The sequence below is a fragment of the Musca autumnalis genome, unplaced genomic scaffold (assembly GCF_047663935.1).
Source record: "Musca autumnalis isolate F117 unplaced genomic scaffold, ASM4766393v1 scaffold_4, whole genome shotgun sequence".
In the NCBI taxonomy this organism is placed as follows: domain Eukaryota; kingdom Metazoa; phylum Arthropoda; class Insecta; order Diptera; family Muscidae; genus Musca; species Musca autumnalis.
In genome coordinates, this window is record NW_027411977.1 from 27,488,430 (window position 1) to 27,500,995 (window position 12,566).

Consider the following 12,566-nt stretch of genomic DNA (forward strand, 5'->3'; position numbering starts at 1 on the left):
AAAATCTGAAAATATACTGAAATGTTTTGCTGATGAGCAGCATTACCACAGCAAAAAATAAAGGAAATAAAAACGACTTTTTAAAATGTGTCTGATTTCACTCCGAAATCACCATATATACATATATTCTTCAGGATAAAATTCTGAGTCGATCTAGCTCTGTCCGTCTTTTGTTATCACTCTAAAATTTGCCATAATTGAGCTACATATTTTGCACACGTGCAAGGAAAAATCCTTAGGCAGGTCAAGTTTGAAGGAGGGCTGTATCGGTTGTATGTTTTGGGTTTAGTCCAAATACAACGGTACCGCCCGATTTCGGATATTTTAAAGAATTTAGCTATACAAAACTGCTCCACCAACAATTGTTCTGTATTTTGATTTCAGTGCTTTCGGGATTTTAGCTACATTTTTGACCTGTGATTTGACATTTTCGATTTCCTGTGGTCACTAAACTTCTACATTAAAAAATTGTCAACATGCCTAGGTCCACGTTTTGGTTTTTTGAGGAGTTTAGCTTCATTTGTTGTCCGACCAATATATGTAATTTGACATTTGAGGTTTCCAGTGGTCGCTAAATTTCTCCACCAAAAAGTTGTGAACATACATAGGCCATTTTTAGATAAATTTTCTGAGATAATTAAAATATCTGTGGTCATAAAATATCTCCACTTAAATATGTGGACAGAAAAGATTTATTCCATTTTAGTTCAGAATATTTAATGGTGGAGGGTATAACAATTATGGAATTAACGATTTCTTACTTGTTTTTGCTAAAGAAGTCAATCACTCTTGGTATATTTCAGAATGTCCCAATATTATTGGCCTTTCCTTCATACACCTCTGCTACTAAAATTTCTAATAGTCTTTCTGTAAATTAATTATGTTTCAATAACCTCGCTCAAGCGATTTTTGCAATATAGTAAGGATTATGTTTTCATACCCTTCACCACACTGTGTCTTAGTGCATTTATATGAACCATGCAAAAGTTAACGAGATAGACCCATAATTTCTTGGGGGGTTATACGTAGGCTCAAAATTCGGGTCACATTTATTGTCCAATTCACATACAAATTTGGGAAAGATACATTTTTTGCCCAAAGGACGAACAATATTTGTGGTAGTAAGAATCGGTTCCGATTTGGATATATTATTAGACGATTTCATGCATTTATGCACCAAACAGTCTATTTGTTTGCCCATCCGCATTCGGATTTTGGTGATCAAGCAATAACAAAGAGACTATCTTAGATGTATACATGGTAAAAACAAAAATGTTTTAGAATTGATGAATTCGAGTTTCATCCTTTCAGAATTCCCGAACTCTTGACATATTCTATATAAAATGACTAAATTTCTTTACGTGGAAGCCGTGTTGGCATCAACGTTTTTTTTATATTCCCTATTGAAGTTTAAGTTGAATAAATCAATTATTGTATGGGATTTTAGCGAAATAGTTGGAGAATTCAAAAATATTTGTTTCTAATTATTCTAACCAAACCAAAAAATATTCCAAGAATATTTTTCATTGTTGCTGTAATATGCATATTACGAGTATAAAACCAAGTTTTATAAATATGGTTCCATATTTTTCTACGCGTTGTCTAGAATCTGTACCTATTTATAATTTACTATTAGAAGTTTATACAGATTCCGATATACTATATATTATTCCCATATCTTTTTGATTTTCCGTGAAAATAAAAAAGTTTAGAAATTTTGTTGCATCTACGGATGGATGTCAAATGTTGTTACTGATATACATATAAATACATTTTCTCAATTTTAAAATATTTTTTCTTCATAATAGAATAAAACAAGTAAGAGAGGGTTATAGTCGGACAGGAGCGACCTTGTGATGCCCTACTCCACTACACTTGGACACTATTTTCCAAGGAATTTCTTTTATATGATTGCGACATATTTTAGCCGTCCAGTCATACATATCCACATAAGTTGATATACAAGGTAACATACCAGAGATGTAGAACATACATTCATATGTACGCTGTCATTACTGGAAACGTAAGGTATTACTTTTCGTGTTTTATAATGCCCAATCGGGGCTTTTTTTGTGTGCCACAGTGGTGCAATGGTATACACACCCGCCTTGCACGCTGAAAGTCGTAGGTTCAATTCCCCGGCCAGTCAACATCACAATTTTCAACGGTGGCAAAATACCCCTCAGTAATGTTGGCGACATTTCCTGAGTATTTCAGCCATGTAAAACTTCGCTACAAAGTGATGTCTTAAGACACGCTGTTCGGACTCGGCGATAAACAGTAGGTCCCATATCATTGAACTAATATGAATCGGGGTGCACTCATTGATATGAGAGAAGTCTCCCTTGTCCCGTATGGGATGTTTGTGGAACAATTAATAATCGGTGCTTTTTTCGCTACATATTAATAAAATAAGTTTGAAAGTATCAGTCAGCTGTGCCTACGGAGATAATCCCGGAAACAAAGAAAATAAGTAAACTCAATACCTATAACGTCTCTATGTTATTTTTTTAATTTTGGACCAATTTCCCAAGAAAAATCGACTTTGACACCCAAAAAATGTAACGTCGTAACAAGGGCCACAAAAAAAACAAGTGAGGAAAGGCTATAGTCGGGACGGGGCCGACCATGTGATACCCTACACCACTACCCCTGTGCATAAGCTTTTCACTGGTAAACATTTCTTTTAGGGAATATAATCCGACTACCACTAAACATCATATGCCTCTTTCTCTCTGGGACCCCCATATCAACCAAAATTTCGTGACCATCCGATCAAAATTACGACCTGTAACGTGATTGCAAAAAAAAAGGAAGTATTGGATGCATTACTGACTGTTGTGGTATCTCCCTTGTATGACCACCTTCACCAACTTACTTTACACCAATATGAAGGTAATATTTTCTGCTTCCATCGACAGGCTTTGCTGTTGGAATACCCATACTAGAAGCCGATATATTCGCAAAGAATTAAAGTTTGTCTCCACATGAGTTTTTCCCCATTCCGACTCCTAAATAGTATCTGACTATCACCAAAAGCAATAGGTTTCTTAATCTGTGGGGCCCCATCTAGCCCCAAAATTTCGTGACTATCCGATCAAAATTCCAACATGTAGCGTGATTACAAAACATGGAAAGATTGGATATATTACTGCCTTTTGCGATATCTCGGTTGTTTGCCCACTTACGCCAACATACTTTGCATCAATATAAAGGAGATCTTTTCTTCTTTCATTGGCGGGCTTTCCATTTGGAATATGTACTCCTACCAGAAGCAGAGATATTAGCATACGAAAAAAAACAATGACGTTTCTCCACATAAGCTTTTTGCTTATTCCGACTCCTGAATATTATCCGACTACCACCAAACTTAATAGGCTTCTTCCTCTGAGGGGCCCGCATCAACTCCCAAAAAACGTGGAGATCCGATCAAAATTGCGACCTGTAGGGTGATTACAAAAAAATCGGCAAATGGGATGCATTACCGACTATTGCGATATCTCTGTTGTTTGAAAACCTACGACAACCTAATTTACATCGCTGCAAAGGTGATATTCTACTTTCATCAGCAGGTTTTGCTTTTGATATACCCCGTACAAAAGCGGAGATATTCGCTTTGAAATAAAACGTTAATTTTTGTTCCAAATAAGTTTTTTGCCTATTCCGAACCCTGAATATTATCCGACCATCACCAAAATCAATAGGCTTCTTCCCCCCCGGGACCTTCATCAACACCCAAAATTTGGTGACGATCGGACTAAAATTGCGACCTGTAGCGTGATTACAAAAAAAAAAAAAAATGAAAAATGGGATGTATTACCGACTATTGCGATATCTCCGTTATTTGGCCACCACCTACGCCAGCCTACTTTGCATCATTGTTAAGGTGTGATTTTCTACTTTCATTGTCAGACTTTGCTTTTGGAAATTTTGCCAACCTATGCTGTGATATTCGTCATTATATCTTAAATAGCAAAAATGAAAAGTTGTGTTCTATAAGCTGCTATTGCGATATCCTCGTTGTTTGACTACCTACGACAATCTACGTTACATCGTTGCAAAGGCGATATTTTCTTCTTTCATTTTGCTTTGGAAAAAAAATTTAACATTTTCTCCAAATAAGTTTTTTGCCCATTCCAACCCCTAAATATTATCCGACCATCACCAAAATCAATAGGCTTCTTTCCCTCCGAGACCCTCATCAACACCCAAAATTTGGTGACGATCCGATCAAAATTGCGGCCTGTAGCGTGATTACAAGGTTTAGATGGACAGACGGACGGACGGACAGACTGACGGACGGACACACATAGCCCAATCGACTCAGCTCGTCGAGACAATCATTTTGGTATATATAAGTATGGGTCTACGACCATTATTTCGATGCGTTACAAACTTTTTGGGCAAAACCAACTTATAATACCCTCCCCACATTGTGGTGTAGGGTATAAAAATTGAAAAAAAAAAATAGAAACATTTCGAGATGAGTCTCTAAGCGGCACTCTTTCCAAAATTTGTGTGTGAGGCACCTGAAAGAGTGTACCGATGTAGTCCATATTCGGACGTAATCCCAGTCTCTAAGAAATAATACGATGTACAAAATTAAGACCAAACCGCCTTCACCCTTCGAGGGTTAACTTAGGCACTAGTTAGTTTAGCTGGCGACGTCTCAGGAAGTATGGACTTGCCCCAAATAAATTGCACCCTCGTAAAAGGGGCCGCATGGCGAACATGTTTCAAACAAATTGAAAACGGTCGAGAAGAGCTGTTAAGCTATACTATTCCCAAATCAGTGGACCAATATAGTCCATATTCGAAACTGATAAATGCCTGGAAGTAATATTTTGGTGCCACCGTGGTGCAATGGTATGCACGCCCGCCTTGCACGCAGAAGGTCGGTGGTTCGATTCCCCGGCCAGGCAACACCAAACATTTTTCAACGGTGGCAAAATACCCCTCAGTAATGTTGGCGACATTTCTTGAGTATTTCAGCCTTGAAAAACTTCTCTATAAGTGGTGTCTTAGGACACGCCGTTCGGACTCGGCGATAAACAGTAGGTCCCATATCATTGAGCTAAATATGAATCGGGGTGCACTCGTTGATATGAGAGAAGTCTCCCTTGTCCCGTATGGGATGTTGTGGAACAATGTTTTTTTTTTTAATATTTCCACATCCCTAGTTTGGAACAATTCGATTAGTCCCTTCTGAAACTATCGTACGAATAATCTTAGCGCAAAGTTTTGAACTTTTGTGAGGGTAATTAACGGAAGGGGTAGACCGATATGGTCCATCTTCGAACTTAAACTTAGTTTGGACAAAATTTACGAGACCTAAAATTTCAACCAAATAGGCTGATTCTTCGAGAGTTATTGTGCACAGCAGCTAGACAGACGGACGGATATGGTTAAATCGACTCCAAATTGTCTGAAAGGGGTTTCGTCTAAACATAATTGGGGTCTGAAATCATTATTTCGATAATCTCCTTGTCCTAAATGTTGAGGGTATATACAAATACTAAAAGAATTTTAAAAATAGTTTTCGGTGATTTTTTTCGAATCGATCAATGAAAAAAGACCAATATTTAGAGGTACTGTTACATTACTTTTTACCAAAGGTATCATAAAAACTTCAAGACCCCGTACAGCAGAGTAATTTGTAACAATTTAAAATCCTGGAAATCCTTCTTTCGTGATTTGAAAACTTTTCTATCATGATTGCGACATTTTGTAACATGGAAAGTAAATGTAGTTATATGCAAGAGAATTACAACAATAAAAACACTTATTCATTCTGGTGGGGGTTTCAAGTTTATGTTCGTCTCCTAGAAATAAAATATAGACCAACAATTAAAAAAGTGTCAGTCGGTTTTGCCGACAGATATATACCTTCAGCCAATGTGAAGTGAAACTTTCACCTCTTCAGAATTTTGTGGCCCTTTTTGAATATTTGAACTTGCCGACAAAAATGTGGATTAGGAATTAACTGCACTAAGACACAAATGTTGAACTTTTATAGGGGAGGACCGATATGGGCCATTTTAACTAAGTTAAACTAAATTTTGACAAGATATTAGGAGATCCAAAGTTTGAACCAAATTGGTTGCCCCATTCAAGAGATATCGTCCTAGCATTTTAGTGACCGGAAGTTGTGGACTGGTGTATCCCATGAAACTAAGTTTGAATATAATATCGACGCCTCTAAACAATAGTATGCTAAGTCGACTTAGCATGTTTTCAAGTTCTTTACATTTTTATATTTAACGTCCTTTAACTTAAATTCTGTCAAATTTTGGTAGTAATCGGACAATCCGAACAGAAGTTATATACAAATATTTACTTAGCATAGTACTGAAGGTCTAAGAAATTTCCAAACTTTTAGAGCTTGTCCTTCAAAACTCACTTTTCAGAATTAGCAAACTATTATTTGGAGGTGTCGAACGTCCTTTAACTTAAATTCTGTCGAATTTTGGTAATGATCAGTCAATCCGAACAAAAGTTATAAAGAAATATTGACTTAGCATAGTACTGAAGTTCAAAATAAAAAATAATTTAAAAAAAACTAAGTTTCAGTGTTTTATTTAGAAATGCACTTAAAACTAGAAAATAATTTGTCGCTTAGTCTCAATAAATATATTATTTCTCATGATGGAATCTCTCAAACAAAACGCTTGCATTTAAATTATAAATGGTGGCAAAATTTAACGGCAAGCGTTTTATTTGAGAGATTCCATCATGAGAAAGAATATATTTATTGAGGCTAAGCGACAAATTATTTTCTAGTTTTAAGTGCATTTCTAAATAAAACAGTGAAACTTAGTTTTTTTAAATTATTTTTTATTTTTAACTTTTTAGTAAATACATTTTTTGACCACTGAGAACCCCAAATGCCGAATTACAGTCCATTTGAGCAGAAAATGTAGATTAAAATGCTTGAAATTGGGTGATACCGTTATATGGAGGCTATATTAAACCTTGACCTACGTCCACATTTATTAGTGGAGAAGTTCCTGGACTATTGAGAATTCCAAATGCCAAGTTACAGCAAATTCGGGCTAAAAATGAAGACAAAATCCTCAAAATACCAGAAGTCGGGTAGTACCGTTATATGGGGGCTATATGAAAAAATTGACCCATATTGTATTTGGTTTCATATTCATGTTTTGTCATCTAAATCTGAAAAATATGCAAAGTTTTAGTTCGATTGGTCAACTGCAACCGTGCTAAAAATCAGTTACCAGATTTTAAAAGGGGGTCAAGTTAGACACCGCAAAAAACACTGTAAGAATGGACCAATATTAGTTTTGATTTCATATTCATGTATTGTCATCCAAATCTGAAAAGTGTGCAAAGTTTTAGTTCGATTGGTCAACTGCAACCGTGTTAAAAATCAGTTACCAGATTTGAAAAGGGGGTCAAGTTAGACACCGCAAAAACACTGTAAGAATGGACCAATATTAGTTTTGATTTCATATTCATGTATTGTCATCCAAATCTAAAAAGTGTGCAAATTTTAAGTTCGATTGGTCAAGCGCAACTATGTGAAAAATGAGTTACCAGATTTGAACTAAACACACACCAAGGCAAGTTAAATAAAACACTGTAAAAATGCCCACACTTTGAGAGCTTCTCCTGCAAAACTCACTTTTTAGACTTAGCATACTATTATTTGAAGGTGTCGATATGACGAAGACCAAATGTTGGACCAAATCGGTTGAATAGTTCGAGAGTTATCGTGCTCTCCGACCGCCACATATGGTGACATAGGGGTTTTTACAACTTTCGGGCTGTTTTCGCAAGAAATATGGATTTGCCCCTGAAACTTTTACCGTCGTAATGGAGGCAGCAAATGCAAGTTGCTCCAACCAACAATCAAAGTGATTTGAGAGGAGGTCTTAAAGTGAACTTGTCCGAAATTTTGTGTAGGAAGTACCCGAAGGAGTGGACAAATATAGTCAATATCCAAACCTGATCTTTATCTGGTAAATATATTAGGTTGTGTAAAGTATGGGCCACATCGGTTACTCGCTTCAAGAGTTATAGTGGCCACAATTTTTCCGAATATTTTTTAACATTTGTGGGGGAGGTACCTGGAGGAGTGGACCGATATGGTTTATCTTCGAACTTAAACTAAGTTTGAACAAAATATTACGAAGGTTAAATTTTGGACCGAATCGGCAAATCCGTTCGATAGTTATCTTCTGCTCCAACAACTACACACGGTGTCACAGTGCACAGTGCTTCCGCCCGTGGACAAAAATCGAAAATTTATGGCGACAATTTGTATTGCGATTGAAGTAAATATTCTCTAAACATATCAAATTTTTAACATCCAGCCTTATTTTGTAAATTTACAGCGGTTATACGCCAAGTTAAGTCGAGGAATTTGTGATTTGTATGTGAAATACGAAAAATACATCCACAAAGCATTCGTACGTTATGAGTAAAATTATAAAAAATTGGAGAGGTAAATGTGCAATTTTCAAAATGAAACTTATAGGTGATGGCATTGGCAATGTTTTTACGAAAAAACAAATTCATAATTAGTTTTCTAACTTCATTTAGAAATAAATTCTAATAAATTACTTTTTCTGATATCTTTAATATAATTACTATTAATTTATGTTGAGTTTTACAAATGTTGTGAGCATTTGTGTCCGAAAATCGGGAGGTACGTTTATATGGGAGCTATACCTAAACTTGGACCTATACTGAACATTTTTGGCAAGGACGCATTTTGCTCACTCAGAACTCAAAATGCTAAATTACAGCCAAATCGGTTGGAAAATGTGGGTAAAATCGTAAAAATTTCGAAAATTGGGAGGGACGTTTATAGCCCCCATATAACCTAAACGTAGACCAATATTGACCATTTTTTTGCATGGAGGTATTTCGTTAATTTAGGACTCAAAATGCCAAATTACAGCCAAATCAGTTGGAGAACTTCGCTAAAATTGTCAAAATACCGAAAATCTATGGACTTGCCCCTGATAAAACTTTTACCGTCGTATGGGAGATAGTGAATACAAGTTGTTACAGCAAAGATCAAAGCGATTCGAGAGCAGCTCGAAATTTTGGACCGAATCGGTTGATCCGTTAGAGAGTTATCGTGCGCTCCAACCAGACAGGCAGACATACAGACGGGCAGACATACAGACGGACGGACATGGCTAAATCGACTCCAAACTGTCTGAAACGTATTTCGTCCAAACATACTTGGGGTCTAAAACCATTATTTCGACGATGCACATTTTGCCCATATGAAATAGGGATACGTAATCGAAGTCAAAAATCGACTATTCGATCTTTCGATTTTACCTTCAAAGGAAAAGTCGACTTTTCGATCATTCGATTTTCACCTTTAACAAAAACGTCGACTTTTTGATCTTTCTATTATGATCAAAGTCGACAAAAATCGATTTTTGATCGATTTTATAGTTTTTTTGATACATATCGATGTCAACATTGGGTGGTATTACAATATTTGTCATATAAAGAATGTTGGGTAAGAAAATCGAAAGTCGACCATTAAAGGTCGACTTTTCAATCTCTCTATAACTTTTTAAACCAAAAAGTCGAATAATCGATTAATCGAAAGTCGACTTGCCTATCCCTAATACGAAAGTGTATATACCCTCGTTAGGATAAATGCTGAGGGTATAAAAAGGTCGTAAGTACAAAGACATCCAATTATCTCCCAAACGCTATGGAATTAGATCAAACAAATTACAGGTACTGAAGCGGAATAAATAAACGAAGAATACGGCTTTTACTATTATAATGAGATATTTAATACAGAAAGCGGTGAAATGTTTTTTCGTCCTCCTGAAATTTTTCTACAAATGGACTTATGACCTTTTCGTACGAGGCCGACTATATATTTGCGGCCGATTTCATATGCTTCATACACATCGAAAAAATTAGGTACTTAACTGCCACGCAAATAAATGAACCATTCAATACGCCTTGGCGATGGCTACTTATAAAGAATATTAACCGAGGTCCTAGTAAGATTTTTAACTTCTTTTACAATTTTTAAATACGATGTTCTTGGATCACCAATTTGTAGCATTTTCCTACATGTCTAATCCATTAAATCGACCAAAGTCTTGGAATTCCAAAATATATGGCCATATTTTCAACGAAAATAATAAAAGGCAATTTTTTCCTCATCTTGTCTACATGTCTACCTTACAGCTGTGCAGGCTGACTGGTTACCTTGAGTTAGTAGTACAAGTTTTAGTTTTAGTTATTCAAAAACTAGATCGCTGTCGTAGTAGAGTAGAGTATTGTTTACCAAAAAATAAAGGAAAAAACAACACGAAACGAATGAACAAAAATGTTGGCCTAGTTTTTGTTGTAGCTTTTTGCTGCCATTTACTTTTTTTTTGCATTTTTCGCCTTCCGAAAGTCTAACGTTTATCTAATAACTTTGTACAGGGGCATATTTCGACTTTAAGGTCTTGACTTGCTTTATGTAAATTACTGACATTGTTTTCATGGTTTTTAGTTGTTTTTTTTTACTCCCATTTTTGTAAGGTTGTTATTGTTGTTAATAGTTTTTTGTGTTATTTTAATATATGATAGTATAAGCTGTGTGTATGGGTGAGTGTTTTCTTTCCTTCACATATCCCCCATATACGACGAGTACTTATATGCGAACAGCAGCAGTGGTAGGTAGTATACAGTCAAAGGAACAGCATGACTTTGGCGTATTAGACAGCCAACCAGACGCGCACGCACCAGGCCAACAGGCCGAGTAGTGGTAGCAGCAGCAGCACCATTCTACTCCAGTGCCAGTATTATGGAAAACTGTGTGTCGGTATGTATTTGAATCTGCGTGTGTGTGTTTGTGTTCGCAGAAACTGGCAAATACACAAATAGAAATGTTCACAAAACTATAAGAATCATGGAGGGGCCATGGATAGAATGGAAACACAGAAAAACAGTTCAAAAAGACATAAATCCTATGGCCATAAACCAATTTCCGTTTAATATCCTTTTCGGCTCGATATGACACATTTGATTTGATGTCGTTGATTATCTGTGGCGGTTATCAAAAAGTGAGCGAGTGAGTGAGTGGGTTAAGCATTCGTTTAATTTACACCAAATAACCGTGAAAACTGTGGCATAGCAAACTTCAAATGGAATTTTCGTTTCGTTTTTTTTTTCTTCTTTCACTTCAGATTTTCAGATATTTGTAACAAAGCAAAGGAAAATCTGTGTATACTATAGACGGCAGTATACATGCATGCAGGCAGGCCATATTATCCTTAACCTGTGTAGATTTGTTTTTTCTTTTCTTTTGTATTTTATTTAACACACATTTCAATTGCTACGCCTTGTTTTCGTTACTTTTTCTCTTTTCGGATTTTCACATTTTCAATTTGCACAATTTTATTTATTAAATTTTTTACTTTTCTCACTTGCCCGTCTGCCTGAAAAACACTGAAAATGTTGAACTAATTTTCTTGTTGTGGTTTATGTATTTTTTTCTTTGGAATTTGTACAAAATTTCTTTTTTGTTTTGCTTAAAAACTATTTTGAAAATTTCTTTTGTTTGGTTTAATTTTTAAATTTCATTTCTGATTCACACAATTTCCACTTTTTTTCTTTTGGAATTTTAATTTGTATTTTTTCTGGTTAGTTTAAGAACAATCCATAAGTGTAAAAAACAAGCGAGTATACAGAGACCGACTGCCCCAGAGCTTACATCACGAAGAAATTCAGGGTGCGACCAGAAAATCATTTGAGTTAGGAAAAATTTTTCCTTTGTCGCCTAGCTCATTCGGATTTTCTACGAAATCCTGCGCAGCCTCACTCTCTCTTTGGCATACTCTCCGAAAAAAAGTCAAAGATAAATGGAGAAAGCTTTTGCTCACCAACCGAAAAAATGCCACTACACGTCAAGTTGTTTGGAGTTGTGTATTGGCAAACAGGAACTCCTTTCTTGGCCAACTTAGACTTTTGTGCTGTTTTACCTTCAGGCAACTATAAAAAGTGTTAACCCACAATGTATCGCAATGTAAGTGGCTCTCTCTCTCTTTTAAATTTAATCCTTCTTTTGCAGACATGAAACACTCTCTCGCGAGTACATCCATAATCAACCACAGACTTAAGGCAACGCATTCGCGATTCATGTTAAACCGTGTGAGGAGAATTGTTTGTGTTTGATTGCCAGTATCCCTTTGTGTCTGTTACTCACATTTAAGTGTTTTGTTAGGTGAGTTTAGGTGTTTGAGTGTGTGTGTTTGGGAGTATATGCGTTTGGTAGGTTCCTTTGTTTATTTGTCAGTTCGTTTGTTATTTGGTTATTTACACACATGTCTCTATGTACTGTTCATAGAACTGTAGAAATAACAACAGCAATATTCACGCACACACAAACACATACAAGCAGAGGGTTATCCAGTTTATTCAGTGTTTTATGCAGTAGTCCACAACAAAATGTGTGACAATGTACTTTAAGTTTTTTGCTTTGTAGTAAACAAATGTAAAGTTTTAATAAAGAGTTACCATAGATTTTGTAATGAAGAGTTATACGTCCGTTTGCTTAATGGGTTTTGGAG

General features: G+C 35.9%; 1 protein-coding gene across 32 annotated transcripts in view; it reads right to left on the minus strand.

The window, feature by feature from the left end:
- The window catches only part of Rdl (Resistant to dieldrin), a 275,701-nt gene extending 263,877 nt beyond the window's left edge, over positions 1–11,824 (minus strand). For 11 of the 32 annotated variants that reach the window (XM_073983909.1, XM_073983936.1, XM_073983928.1 and 8 more), the window contains exon 1: positions 11,415–11,744. The gene's annotated coding sequence lies outside the window, so the exon portion shown is untranslated. Of the gene's footprint in view, positions 1–11,352 lie in introns of all 32 variants that reach the window. The other 21 variants (XM_073983917.1, XM_073983897.1, XM_073983910.1 and 18 more) reach the window with 9 other exon arrangements.
- Positions 11,825–12,566: the final 742 nt, after the last annotated feature.